General features: G+C 42.0%; 1 protein-coding gene and 1 pseudogene across 1 annotated transcript in view; both read right to left on the reverse strand.

Annotated features, from left to right (window-relative positions):
* LOC145390987 (arylsulfatase H-like) overlaps nt 1–15901 on the reverse strand; it is a gene marked incomplete at its 5' end in the record, with an annotated part of 228267 nt that overhangs the window by 38126 nt on the left and 174240 nt on the right. The gene's annotated exons all lie outside the window — the stretch shown is intronic.
* On the reverse strand, nt 5562–6267 carry LOC145391077 (small subunit ribosomal RNA; annotated as a pseudogene).

Below are 15901 nucleotides of genomic sequence, written 5' to 3' on the forward strand. Positions count from 1 at the left end.
CTCCTCACCAGGCACCGACGAAGAGGCTCAGGCTGGAGGCCCCCCTCAACCGATGGACTCATTCCCAGATCACTGACCTGACTCCGGACACAACTACCGACATGACCACAGCAGCAGTCCACCATCCGCCATCAATGTCTGAAGAGGAGTGGGACTCTACTAACACTGAGGATGCGACGACTGGCTCCTTGGCCGAGGAGGAAGTCGGTGAGTCCCCCCCCTCTTCAGGCAGAGGAGGGCACACCATCTCGCCCTCCCATCATCGAACTCATGGATCAGCTAGATGTAGCCTCCTATAGACACCTCCTGGCTTCCAGCGCTCACACCTGGTTGTACCAGCTCGGAGCGATGACATGCTCCACCCTTTATGATCTGCTCTGAGCTGCCGACCAGGGTGAGGACATCAGACCAGTGCTGACTGTCAGGGGGGAGGAGGTGTGTCTAGCTGACCTATGAGCGTTTTAACATATACTCCCACTATGACTGGTCCCCTAGATCAGCGATGTTGAGTGGTGCAGGAGTACCCTGTGGACTGTATATAATAGAACTGATTGGCCTAATTCCCCACCTTGAGGGTGATGGCCATTAAACAAAAGAAAAAAAAAACACCAGTAATTTGGTGTGTGGATTATTTTTCTTAATTCATTTGTTTTTCCTTCCTCTGTTCTAATATATATATATATATATTATATATATATATATATATATATATATATATATATATATATATATATATATATATATATATATATATATATATATATATATATATATATATATATATATATATATATATATATATATATATATATAAGTGGGAAGTACCAAGGTACAAAAGTACCGATTTACATTACTGAGTTACAATTCGAGTACCGGTTGCAGTAGTGACACTACTTTTTCGTTATGTACCAAAATTGGTACCAACAGTATATTCTTTTAGTATATTTTGTCAGTACTCGGTACCGGTACATTTTATTTATCTATGTTCACTCATTGTGTGATAAAAAAAAATGTGAGGAGAAGGCCTACATGGGAGTGCTGTTGCCGACCCTGGCCATGTGCCTCAAGAAATTAAGAGAGGAGAAGGAAAGCGCCGATCTGACGGTGTGGTAGCCTCTAGTAAACACAGTGACTGGGGGTTTGGAAGGCAGGTTCAGCCATTGTTTCGAGGACAGTGACTGCTTGCTTGCTGCTGCCTTTCATCCCCAATTCAAGCTATCATGGTTGGCGCGGTTACCTGAATCTGCCTCCTACGACATAGAGAAAATGAGAAGGAGGGTGGAGAAGATGGTGTCACTACTGGAGAGCAAGCCAAAGATGCGGAGAGCAGCACCACTGATGATGATGATGACGAGCAGGATGTCAAAGAAAGAGTTTTTCGAACTCCTCTATGTAAAAGGGAGGAAGAAAAGGGAGACTGGGATAAAGCTAGTAAAGGAATTTTTGGAGAAATCCGAGAAATATAAAATCAACAAGGACTGCTTTTCTTGCAAGGTTTTCAGAGATTTAATTGTAACTAATAACACGCAAAAACCATCCAGTGCTGCTGTGGAACATCTGTTTCCATTGGGGAAGGACGTGCTCAAACCAAAACCGATGGAACACAGTGACTATCATTTGAAGTGCTCATTTTCCTCAGGGACAACACTGGAAATGAAAACTAAAGTGCACTGTGTAATCATTAACCCTCCACGTGCCAGTACCGTATTAAAACGGTCTGACATAATTCCACGGTCAGTGCCAGTGCCGTTATAAAACGGTTTAAAATAAAAAAAAATCACTGTGACCGCATTTTTTAAGATTCACGGGTAAAAACTAGCAGACATGTATGGTAACTGTTTCTCTACCATCTCCCAGGCTGTCAAGGCCATACACTCACTCACTCCCCCCTCTCACTCTCGCACTGCCTCACTCACTTGGCTCGTGTGCCTCACCCAGCACTGTACATGGTGAAGGCATTTTGTAAATATTTTCAAGTAAGTGTATGTTGTAAATATTTTCTTGTAAGTGTAAGGACTATATAGTGAAGTCCAGTAGTAAATACCTTCTTGTAAGTGCCAGGACTGTACATAATGAAGTCAGGTTGTACCTATCTTCAAGCAAGTGTAAGATAATGCATTCACAGTGAGAAAGACATGCAAAATGTGATAGATGTTGAAGTAGTAAGTAATCAGAAAAGTGTACTGAACATTGCTATATCTTCCCAGCATAAATACATGAGTATACCTTACATAAAAAACGGCTTTCTCTCACCTATGTGGTGAGCATGAGAGAGTGGGTATACCTGTATAAGAGTAAGCAGGACTCAATAAAACCTATTTCCGAACTTCGGTGAGCATTTTCATGGCGAAATTCGTTGTTTGCACATCAAAATTTATCATTTTAGCCAATAAAAAAAGGGTGAAAAATGGCCAGCACGGAGGCAACCTATAGGGCTAAAAATAGCTGGCAAGCGGCGAGTTAATGAGATTATTGTGCATATAATGACACGATGTAGTCATAAAATTGTGTTTATTTTGATGGACATTAAACTGGGTGTATAAGAATGTGAATTACAGTGGCTGGTTAAAGTTTAGTGAACGGTCACAAAACCTTATGCTTTAATCATCTCATAGTTAATGTAACTGTGACAATTGTCTGACATCTTTCATTTCTCCTCAGGTCCGGCTCTGCTGACAAGACTGGTCACTGGGTCCTCAATGTGGTAAAAAAAAAAAAAAAATCAATACTGAGCAAGTTTACTTGATTCATATTCACGTATCGACCACCGAGTACCAAGTTGGTACTCGGTACTTTTTGTTTTTTGTACCGGTACCGGTAGTGACTACAATTTTAGGCAAGTACCGGTACCGATGGTACTTCTTGTGTACCGGGTGCCCACCTCTGTGTATATATATATATATATATATATATATATATATATATATATATATATATATATATATATATATAGAGAGAGAGAGAGAGAGAGAGAGAGAGAGATGATATATATATATATATGGATAATGGAGCCTCTGTGGCACAGTGGTAAAGTGTGCATTTTCGTACATGAAGAACGAGCGTTTGCGACCCGCCAGGGTAATAAACTTTCAGAGCTTTCTTCAAGGCCACATACTGCATTGGCAGACACAAGGGGTGCCGTGGTTGAACCAGTGTCGCATACTGTAAAGTATGCTTGCACCCAATTGACAAACGTGGGCTGATTACACTTGGTTCACAGACTACACACACATCCAAAGCCACTCCAACACTACAGTTACACTTACAAGCACTTCTTACCCTACATACAATCCCTTCAAGACAGCCTAAGCCACTCAGTAGAGATACATTGGCTGTATCGTCCCCACTTCTGTTGGGATAGGCCGGTCCTACAGTGGACACTCAAACGGCTGATGAGATGAGAGATATGTGATATATGGATAATGACCCATCACTACGAGAATTAAAGTTACCCATATGATGTGACTTACCAGGTCTTAGACAATGATGAAGTTGAAACGAAAGGAAATCTGACAGACTACGAGTATTGGGGCAAATTGCTATGGAATGCATCAGGACTCCTAAGGCAAGAAGGATCTGTATTGGAAGGGTGAAATAAAAGTGTAGATGAAGCCTAATAGTGCACGAAAAGCGGAAAAAAAAGTTGAATTTAAATATTATAACGAAGCACCAGGGTATCATTAACCCATAAAGTTCTTGGTTTTAGCGCACTGACGATCTTCCTTATGCAGGTTTTTCCCCCAAAAAGTTGTCTTTTTAACCCGACATATCTCGCTAACAACAACACCTAAGCGCTTGAATATTAAATCAGAATACTCACGATCCTTTGTCTCTCCATTGCAAGTGTACCTAGGTCTCTAGGTGAAGGCATTGTGGAGGTAGGAGGTGATGAATGGAAATAATTTTTGAGGTTGCAGCAAGCTGCATTCGTACGAGCTGATGAGCTGGTGATTATACAGGTAGTGTTTGCCAAAGTCTCTTGTGCCCCGCCCCCTTGGCCCTGCCCGTTCTACCATCGGCCCGAGTACGAGTTCTGGGACGTGATGGATGCCAGTCTTGTCATGCCAGCGTTGGATAAACGTGTTAGGCGCTCTCGCTAATCGAAGCAACAAAACATTTACTTAACCCCTTAACTGCAATGATATCTTTTCCATTTGACTAGGAAATATGTTTTGTAGTAAAGGATGTTGGAAAAATGTAGCCTACCAAGGAACGTCTTCGTCCTAAAAGGTTTGTAAAGTAACGAAAGTTCCCTGTATGAAAATAAAAAGGTATACCGTCTACAAAGAACTTAGTGTTTTGACTTTCTTTCTTATATTGGTATCCACACACACACACACACACACACACACACACACACACACACACACACACACACACACACACACACATAACCCTTTTCCCTCTATAAGATTTCAATGACTTCACATGTATAGAATCAAATTTCTTATACAACATTGTTGGTATAAATAATTATTAGAATACATGCCTTTAAACTTTTGTTTGAGACAATTCTCTCCCTCTCTCTCTCTCTCTCCCTGTCTCTCTCTCTCTCATTATAAATATTAGGGAAAAGCACACTTGGATGTAAATCAAGTGAGCTATATTTAATTTCTAATATTATCCTGACTTATTTCGTATTACTACTGTCCCCCCCCTGATTGAAAAGTGGGGGGGGAGGCTTTTCCCTCCTTTCCCCCCTTGGATGACGCCCATGTGTCCTTTATAGGAAAATACAAATACATATGCTGTAATTATTTTGCTATAGTCTAAGGACAGTATGACGATGTGACAGGTGGAATACAGTTTATGTAAGCTACTATATCGGGTAGGTGAAGCCAGTGACATTTCGTTTTCTTACTTCTGTATTCGAACCCTATAATTTTAAGGAAATTAATAAAAGAAAGAAATAAGGAAAATTACAATATGGTTATGATATTGTAACTTACCAGACATGTCAGATAGATGAGTTTATATGTTTAATGGTAATAGGGGCACAGCTGCGATGTGTTATTGCTAAGCTCCGAATTTTCTCAGCGCCAAAACTCAGCTGCTAGTGGGCTGGTTCTTTTCAAACTGATTTTGATTCAGAGAGCAAATTTTAGTGATTTCTTTGTCATACAGAAACGAATTCAGAGTAAAAGTAAATTCATTCATTCATACATTGCCAGACGATAATCCCACACGGGGTGGCCAAGGATTTAGAGTTATTTGTTTTACAGGGAGGGGCACTAATCCTCCACCAACTCACTTGACACGTAGGGAGCATGGATGGTTTCGATACATGGATACTACCCAGCACTGTAAATGGTTTCTTGGCTTAGAGGAAGGACAAGCAGGCGAATCCTGTTGTCACAGGCGGTTGACTAAGAATTTCCACCCATCCTCTGCCAAGAATTCTGAGTTATTTGTTTTAAAGGGAGGGGCACTAATCCTCCACCTGGCACGTAGGGAGCACGTATGGTTTGGATATATGGATATCACCTAGCATTGTCTGTTATTGCTCAATCTCTTGCAGCTAGAATTGCCACTTATCCCTCTTAGAAGGAATTGCGAACTGGACACCAATTAATGGAGATCCGTCGACTATACTTCCTCTAAATGATCAAGTTTGGACATCTTTCCGTCAGCCCGAGGCACCCACTGCCAGTGAAGGGAAGCAAGGCATCCGAGAGCGCCAGTCCAAAGTCCTCACTAAATCAATCAATCGGTAGTAGCAACGGGCGGTGTGTACAAAGGGCAGGGACGTAATCAACGCAAGCTGATGACTTGCGCTTACTGGGAATTCCTCGTTCATGGGAAACAATTGCAAGCCCCAATCCGTATCATGAAGGGGTTTGAACGGGTTACCCGCTCCTCTCGGAGGGGAAAAACACACTGATCCCTGCAGTGTTGCGCTGGTGCGGCCCAGAACATCTAAGGGCATCACAGACCTGTTATTGCTCAATCTCGTGCAGCTAGAATTGCCACTTATCCCTCTAAGAAGAAGTTGCGAACTGGACACCAATTAATGGAGATCCGTCAACTAGTTAATAGGCCAAAGTCTCGTTCGTTATCGGAATTAACCAGACAAATCGCTCCACCAACTAAGAACGGCCATGCACCACCACCCACCGAATCGAGAAAGAGCTTTCAATCTGTCAATCCTTCCGGTGTCCAGGCCTGGTGAGATTTCCCGTGTTGAGTCAAATTAAGCCGCAGGCTTCACTCCTGGTGGTGCCCTTCTGTCAATTCCTTTAAGTTTCAGCTTTGCAATCATACTTCCCCTTGAACTCAAAAACTTTGGTTTCCCGGAAGCTGCCCACTGGGTCATGGAAATAACGCCAACGGATCGCTGGTCAACATCGTTTATGGTTAGAACTAGGGCGATACTGCGATAATATTTTGTGGTAAGGGTCATTGTTCTCTCAATAAGAAGAATAATCTCAGCCAATCAGCAACGAGTAGAGCTGGAAGAGGGTGGGGCATTAGTAGGGGGAAGGGCACAAGAGACTACTTAACGCTACCCATATAGTGCGAGCTGGCAGCATGCCAGCCTGGGTCAGGTGAGTCTACATCATTCGCACGTACCCGCACTTCCCCTTTGTCCCACTAGCCCATTCTGTTCGTCATCACCTGCCCCTCTCAAACTCCATGTACAACCAGCCTGCTCATTTTCTTCACATAATTCACCTGGTTGTTCCAGAGTGACACTGTGCCATACAGTGTGTGGGAGGGAAATCTACCAAGGCTTATACATTACGATGCACAGCATTTCTTTCACTTTCACTTGAGATACCTCCTGGGGGTAGGGGGGGGTTTCAAGAATACTCCCCCAATATCCCTGCTTGTCGTACGAGGTGGCTAAAAGGGTTGGTGGTGGGTTAGTGCCCCACCCTGTAAAAAGAACTAACTAAAAAAGCGAATAAAGCCCCTCAGACCCGGACGGATCATACGTTGACGACTAAGGAACGGACAAAGGACGTTCTTAGGGTGGGAATGTGGAATGTGAGAGGAATGAATGTTGAAGTGAAAGAGAGAGAGATTGTTCAGGTGCTTGAGGATGCAAAAGTGGATATATGTGGATTGACTGAAACTAAATGGAAAGGTGAAAAGGGTGAGAGAATGGGAATATGGTTTAGGTATATGTGCGGGAGTCAATGAAAATGAGAGGACAAGAGAGGGAGTATGTCTGATGATAAGCAAAAAGTGGAAGGAGAATATAAGAGAGTATGGAACAGTGGGTGCAAGGATTGTATGGGTGAGGATGAAAGTAGGTATACAAGCGTGGGCGATTGTATGTGTGTATGCCCCGACAGAGGATCGAGTGGCAAGAGTGAAAGATGAGTTTTGGGCGAGTGTAGAAGCGTGTATGGACAAGTTTGAGAGGAGCAAGAGAGTGCTGTTGATTGGAGACATGAATGGCAAAGTTGGGAATGTACGAGTGGATGGAGTGGTTGGTCAGTGGGGTGTGCCAGCTGATGTAGATGGGAATGGAAGTGCTTTGGTGGACATCTGTGCTGGTGAGGGGTTGGCAATAGCCAATACCTACTTTCGGCATAAGATGATCCACCGGTACACATGGAGAGTAATGAGGAGGATGGATGGTGAACTTGTTGAACGAAAGGCAATGATAGACTACGTGTGTGTGGATGAGCAAATGAGAAGACAAGTGTTGGATGCAAGAGTGTGGAGAGGGTGGGGGAATGGAGTCTCGGACCATCACTTAGTGATGGCCAAGGTAGAGCTGCAAAGAAACTGGTTGAGGAGACGAAGGGGAAGACAGGAGGAAGCAACTCCTGTGAGAAGAGTGGAGAAATTGCAAGATAGTGAGAAAATGGCAGAGTATAAGAGCATAGTGGAAGAAAGATTGGGAAGGTATGAGCTAGAGCAGATGGAAGGGGTGGAAGATGTATGTAAGATATTCACAGGAGAGATAGGTGCAGCGTGTGACGCGATTTGTGGAGTGAGGAGGAGATGCATGGGCGTGCAAGGGACAGCATGGTGGAATGATGAGGTGAAACGAGCTGTGGAACAAAAGAAGAAGGCATATAGTGAATGGTTAGTGAGTAGAGGTAGGGGAGAAGATGAGAGAGAGAAGAGAGAGGTATATGTGAACAGGAGAAGGGAGGTTAAGAGACTGGTGAAGGAGAGTAAAAAGAAAGTGGATGAAAAGTTTGGGAGGAATCTGAGTGTGAAATGGAGGGAGAGTAAGAAATTGTTTTGGAAGGAGGTAAAGAAGGTAAGACAGTGTGAAAGGGGAAAGAGTAGGGGAGTGAAAGAGAGGAATAATAGATTGTTGGTGGAGAAGAGAGAGAAACTGAGGAGATGGAAGGAGCACTTTGAGGATTTGTTGAATGTAGAGAGTGAGAGCAGTGCGAGTGTAAGTGGCTGGGGAATGGCTGGGAGAAGAAGAGATGAGAGGAGGGAGGAAGAGATCAGTAGGGCGGAAGTAGTGGAAGCGATGAAGAAGATTAAGCTGGGAAAGGCCCCAGGAATTGATGGAGTGTGTGGTGAAATGCTTAGGTATGGGGGTGAGATTGTTGTGGAGTGGATATGGAAGTTGTGTAGATTGGCTTGGGAAGAGGGAAGGGTTCCAGAGGACTGGAAATCAGGTATAACTGTTCCTTTATAGAAAGGAAAAGGGGAGAGAGAAGTATGTGGTAACCATAGGGGTATTTGCCTACTTAGTGTGACTGGTAAAATATATGGTAGAATACCCATTGATAGGGTTAGGCATATAACAGAGGTGCTAGTTGGAGAAGAACAAGGGGGATTTAGGAAGGGAAAAGGGTGTGTAGATCAGATATTTGTTCCAAGATGTTTAGTGATGTATCTAGAGAAGGGATATGCTGCCTTCATGGACTTGGAGAAAGCTTATGACAGAATAGATAGGCAAGGTATGTGGAAGGTATTAAGAATATATGGAGTGAAGGGGAAATTGTTGAGTGCTGCGAAGAGTATGTACGAGGGAGCTAGGGCTACGGTGCGAGTGGATGGTGAGCTGAGTGAGTTCTTTGATCTCAATGTGGGACTGAAACAGGGTTGTGTGATGTCTCCATGGCTGTTTAATATATACATGGATGGGGTTGTAAAGGAGGTGCAGGGTAGGGCAGTAGATGTGGGGGTGGCTCTAATGAATGAGGGTGAGATTTGGAAGCTTCCGGTGTTGCTGTTTGCTGATGATACAGTACTGTTGAGTGAAGATGAATGGGAGCTGCAAGGTTTGATGAATGAATTTGGGACAGTGTGTAGGAGGAGGAATCTGAAAGTTAATGTAAACAAAAGTAAAGTTATGGTGTTTGAGAGGAATGAAGTCACAGAGTGTACAGTGAGGTTGGATGGTGAGGATATGTAGGATGTGAGTGCATTCTAGTACTTGGGTAGTGTGATGAGTAAGGATGGAACTTTGGGGGATGAAGTGCGTGACAGGGTACAGCAGGGAAGGAAGGTTGTTGGTACACTGAAAGCAATGATGAGAAATAGAGAGATGAGTATGGAAGTTAAGAAGTCACTGCATGATAGTATTGTGATCCCTACTCTGACGTATGGAAGCGAGGCATGGACCTTGCAAGAGGGGAACAAGTCAAGAGTGAGAGCAGTGGAAATAAGTTTCTTGAGAGGAGCATGTGAAGTGACGTGGAGGGACAAGTTGACGAATAAAGAAGTGAAGGAACGCTGTGGGGTGGATGTGGATGTGATTGAGAAGATCAGGAGAAATACACTGAGGTGGTTTGGACATGTGAAGAGAATGGAGAATGAAAGACTGACTAAGAGGGTGTATGTAGGTGAGGTGGAGGGAGGGAGAGGGAGAGGTAGACCGAGGATGAGGTGGAGGGATGGAGTTGAGAGGTATATGAGGGAAGGGGGGGTGAGTTGGGGGGAGGGTAGTCAAATGGTGGGTAACAGAGCGACTTGGAGGCGTTTTGTCTGCGGCCACCCTTTGCGGGATTAGGGCGTCGGGCTATAGATAGATAGATAGATAGACGTTTTATATGTGCTTTGAGAATCTATTTTCATTTTTTTTTTAGCTCGTTTTTTACACCCATATGTGTCCTTATCTTCCACCGTCTTGCATACACATTGCATTTATTTGGCTAAGTTCTTACTTCACCTCAGGATGCATTAAATTCTAAATTATTTTTGTCAAAACATTTTATTCTTGCTTGTACTACAAGGTCACTTTCATTTACACTCAAGCTCGTTTTCATATCAAGGGTTACACTATGATGCAAAACCACTGAAGAGTACTTGCCCCAAAGATTACTCTCAGTTTTCACACCAACATTTGTCTTCTATACCGGATGATACAAAGCCACCATGCAGCTTTGGTAATAAAACCCATTTTCAGTACTATAGCTTCCCTTACCTTCTGTATCTTACGTATATATCTATTTTTTTTCTACACTCTTACTTCACTAAATGAGTATCAGACTTTACTTTCTTAAATACTTATTCTCTATAATGAAATTTTCCTTACTTTTCTAAAATACGTATTATTTTTTCCACTTTAGGTACAGATTTACACTACTGTATATAGATTGCGCTTACCAACACACCCGCGAAGCGGCAGGCTGGGGTGATATGGATGGAGGCGAGAGGGTGTTGGCACGGTGGAGCTGCGAAGATGATGGGAAGGAGGCCGGGGGGCAGTAAAATGTGGTCAGGGCACGTCACTTCATATTCTGTGTAGTAACTTCCCTTTTCAGAAGCCATCTCTTCATTTGATAATGACAATACTGTCATCTCCAAAACTCTCCCCATCGCACACTCACTCAACTCTCTCCCTGTATGAGTGGGTGACTTGGCAATGGTGGAGGTAGCAGAGGCCAGGTGGCCACCCATTGCATGAAGCGAAGTGGACTGTGTAGAATCAGAAATGACTGTCCCTATTCCTTCCGTTTCCTAAGGGAAACTGGCAGTGTAGCTCACCTGCCTCCTATACGTCTACATCACGCACTGCACACCACAGAAAATGGGTAGGACTTGAGGCATTGGCAGGAAGTACAAAGTGGCTATGTCAATCATCTGAGCTGCCCGGAACACCTGTTTTATGATAGCTGTGTCTGTCAGTATAGCTTCAGGGTTTAATAAGTAGACGAATATAGAAGTAGGACTAGATGCACACAAGGTAATATCTTGTCTATGTAAATGCGATATGTATGTCAAGTAATGTCATTTATTTTATTTCTGCTTATCTATATGTTTGTTTATTTACTCGTTTATTTTGTCAGTTCTTCTCAGTTTCACCATCCAAAGTTAGGCTTTCCATATGTGCCTCGGTGCCAGGGAAAAGGCAGTTTTCTTGATCTTGAGCTTTGATGTGCAGGGATGGAAGAGTTTCCAGTGGTTGATATGTAGGACATTGTGGGTTCCAGCTCTTCTGACGATGCAGACTCATCTTAGTCAGGGACAGGAACAAAGAGTGGAAATCAAACAAAAAGCAGTGTAAGAACAAAGGACACTACAGTAATGGATAACAATAAAGGACATGAAACAGCTGAAAGAGGTGGAACAGGAATGGCGCTCACTGAATCAGCGAGAAGTGAAGAGAATGGAACAAGAATAAGAGATGGGAAAGATGCATGGTGCATCATTTCCGTAGGCTGAGTACTTTGTGCTGAAGCTTGTCTCATATTACTATGATTTTCTTTTAATGAACATATTAAATATGCAACTGTAGTGGAAGAACAAAATCTTAATTTTTTTCTGCCACCTTGTAAAAAAATCCTATTTATCTACAAGCCTACTCTAGACTGGAGCATCATTATCAGCAGCTCTAGTCACACACCGGGTGCAAATGAGACGTTTTTCTTCTCCTTTCTTTCTCTCTCTCTCTCTCTCTCTCTCTCTCTGATACATTGGATCAGCACGGCACACTAATGTGCTGCTGACACCCACTGTTCTTCAGGAAGATTGTCTGCTTTAATGACTTGCTACGTCAGTGGGAATAAATCAAACCCTTCTTTGTTAACTTTTTTTTCCATTGTGCTGTTAGTAGATAAAAATCTAATCTTTCTTCATGCAGTCCGCTGCCATGAATCTAAGTATCTTTATGCAGTCAGCAAACATAAAAATAATTAGTCGTCATGCAGTTTGTGGACATAAATTTAATCCTTCATTCAGTTACCAGAAACAATAATAATCAGTCTTCTTCCAGTCCGTACACACACAGCTAATCCTTTATTCAGTCAGTTGACATCAGTTAAGTCCTTCTTCATGCAGTCGATGGTCTTTAACCATTCTTTTTTTTTTTACTCGCCGTCTCAGATTCGCCCCTTCATATGCTTCGTGAAGAGCGCAATGACCAAAGGTATGGAGTAACAAAGGGAAGCGTCACTGTGGGCGTGACCAGCGATATGAAAGTACATTACAGTCAAGGTTAAAATGGTCACCTACTGCATAGCTATTTCTTCTTCAGTTCATAGGGTATGTCCGTTACTCTCCTCCCCTATGCTTCATATCAGAATTATCTATGGGTAATGGATCAGACTAAACCTCTGTTTGAAATTGTTATCCAGCACAGAAGAGTAAACAGTAACAGATATGAATATTATGCGAACTTTTATCCACGGCTATGCAAAAAGAAGTGTAAATGAAGATCTTAATGCAGCACCAGTAAATAATACAACACTGGGAAACAGAGAAAAGTTTACGTGAAGACTAACAAGGAACAGAAAAACTTACATGAAGATCAATATGACACTGAAGTAATATACAAATATAGATTATGACAGTATCGAAGCACTACAGCACAGTGGAAATATAAAGTGAATGAGGAGAGTGATGCAACACGAACGTACAACAGATATGTACTGTACGCTAAACATAGACAGTATGGCATTACTACAATACAGTAGAGGTACAGATGAAGACCGTATTACAGCGCGAGGACAGTCAAGAGATGTAAATGAAGACAGTAATGCAACAGTAAAGTGACAAGAAATGCACGTGAAGAGAGTAATACAAGGACAGCCAAACCAAGACATTTCCTCACCTGCCGTGTCGACTACGCCCTTTCCTGTGCTTGGCGGAGAACATGGGCGTGTGAACGTGGCCAAAGGCGTGGAGAAGAAAGAAAGGTTGGTCACCGTGAGCGTGGGCGGCTATAAAGCTTGTTGACTCCTCCACCAGCCTCTGCGATAACCCATCCAGTTCCAAAGGACGCTCAGCTACCCGGCCGTCACGAATCAGCAGGGAGTTGGAGTAGCTGGACAGCCATGATGAGTTCTTTACGAGAGTAATTTATAGATGCAACGATAGAAATATTGATCATGGTAACAATGATAATGATGATAAGGATGTTGATGACAGTCGTAACAGTAAAAAATGATGACAAAAAATGAAGATAAAATTACTAAGGTGTAGTTATGCAGCCAGTGACATATGCAGGGTCCTAATTTAGCCATGATGGTAAAAATACTGACGGTGAATATCAAACATCTAACACTGATGAAGATAATGGTGGAGATAATGACAATAAAAAAAAAGTGATGATGATGATGGTAACCAGGGGTGCTGTGCAGCAGGGGCGCATAGGAGTGATGCCTCACCTCATTCTTCCATCATAGACTGTTTCATTTAAAGGACCGATACATATGAATGATAGTCGTCAATATTTAGCATTATGTTTGCTAGAGTTAATATAAATTACTTTTCAATGACATATTTTTTCTAGGGAGTGAAAACAATCTGTCTACCTATCTATAATTCTATCTGTTTTTTGCCAGATGTCTTAATCCCGGAAGGGGTGGCAGCAGAACAAATCAACTCCACATCGCCACAAGAGAATATATATATATATATATATATATATATATATATATATATATATATATATATATATATATATATATATATATATATATATATATATATATATATACACACACACACACACACACATAAGGACGGTGGGCAACGATGGCCGTCTCTAAGCGGACCAAGCTTTGTCAGTGACCGGAAGTGATTTTCGACACTAAAAGTTATTTTTATATGGAAGTACTCCAGTGCAACATGCCACCCAAGAATCATGGCCCTGGCTTAATAATCTTTGGAGCCTTAGCATTTCACCTGAGCAAGGTCGTAATTTTAATGCTTTTCACATTTTCTGCACTTGATGACCTTTGACCCTTGTCCTGGCGGATGTAGGTCATGACTATACGAAAAACACTTAGAGTACTCATCAGCGTCTATGAATATGCAATGTTTCTTTCGATTCCATCCACCCACCGTGGAGCAAAGGAACTTGAAATTCGTAGAATGGCACACCAGAGGTACAACTTCTAGGTGGTGCTGCCAGCGACTAGAAGTGAATATCGACACTAATTTTTTTACTGAAGTACTCTAGTGCAACATTCCACCCAAGAATCATGGCCCTGGCTTAATAATCTTCGGAGCCTTAGCATTTCAATCGAGCATAATTGTGATTTTAGCTATTTTCACCAGTTTTACATTCAATGACTTATGCTCCTTGACCTGGCCAATGGTGCACATAGGTGACAGTAGAAATTTGTAGTTCTAGTCAAGCCTATAAGGACGCAAACTTTCATTCATTTCCATCGGGCCACTAAGGAATTGTGGGGGCATTTTTATGAACTGGTACTGGTTGCTCGAGATGCTGAGACCAGCTTTCACAGGGTTGCCACTTGGGAAGTAGAGGAGAGAGAAGGGAAATGGATGGCACATTTCAGATAGGGAACGACCTCAAGATTACAACTAAGGAAGTCAGAGCTTTCCGCTCCCATTAGTAATGCTTCTACAGCTCAAAACATGAAAAGTGCGAAAAAAGTGGTTTTTCAGTCGTTGCCAGGCAACGAATGGCTGCCAAGCAACCAAATCCTTGCGGACACAACTAGGTCATAGACTGGTCATTGTCGCCAAGTTTGGTTGGGTTCGGTCAATTTTGAAGGGTAGAAGTGCCTGCCACAATTAAACAAAAAAGAATACAAGAAAGAAAATGCGACTAACAAGAAGGGCAGAAAGGGGCTGGCATATATATATATATATATATATATATATATATATATATATATATATATATATATATATATATATCCAGTGGTAAAATCCTACTACTACCTAATGCGTCCATGGGTGGCGGATAGAGGAATGTCTGGCAGATGTACAAGGTACCATCTTAGACGGGAGAGACCATGGGACCCCCTATAGATATATAGGGCTCAACCGAATATACTGAATAGAGATGGCACAATAAAATTACACCTTACCAGAATATATGTGGCAGAGAGGTGAGACTGTTTGCCACAATCCCCCTAGCCATACATTAATTCTACTGTTTCACAGTCGGACCATCGTCTACTAAAGGTCGAACCACACTGCCTCCTCTTCTTTCGGGCAGTGTGCCACAGAAAGTGAGTAGGCACTGTCTCGGCAGTTCATAGACTGGGACATTAAACAATCTGAGGTTCATGAATATCAACACATACATTGTAGGAAGCCTCACAGAAGATTACAAACTTGATACCTTAATGACTGAGTATATCCATCTATCTTTCTGTCCACCAATATGCCTGTTTATCCATCTATCAGTCAATCAATCAATCAGTCAATCATCCTATCTATCTATCTGTCTATCTATCTATAGCTATATCTATCTATCTACATCTATATCTATCTAACTATCTATAGCAATATATAGATATAGACAGATAGATAGATACCTGTATATATATATATATATATATATATATATATATATATATATATATATATATATATATATATATATATATATATCGGCATACATAATAAAGCAATGAATGTTTCTGTCTGTCTGTATTTTTGTTCGTTTCTTTTACGAAAATGGTAATAGACATTCATTTTGCATTAGGTCGGGGTAAGTATATGAAATGTCTGGAAAAGATTTAACTGGCGATCGCACACGACGCGTCTGCGCGAA

The sequence above is a fragment of the Coenobita brevimanus genome, chromosome 16, assembly GCF_032717465.1.
Source record: "Coenobita brevimanus isolate Jiangsu-jjx chromosome 16, ASM3271746v2, whole genome shotgun sequence".
NCBI lineage: Eukaryota > Metazoa > Arthropoda > Malacostraca > Decapoda > Coenobitidae > Coenobita > Coenobita brevimanus.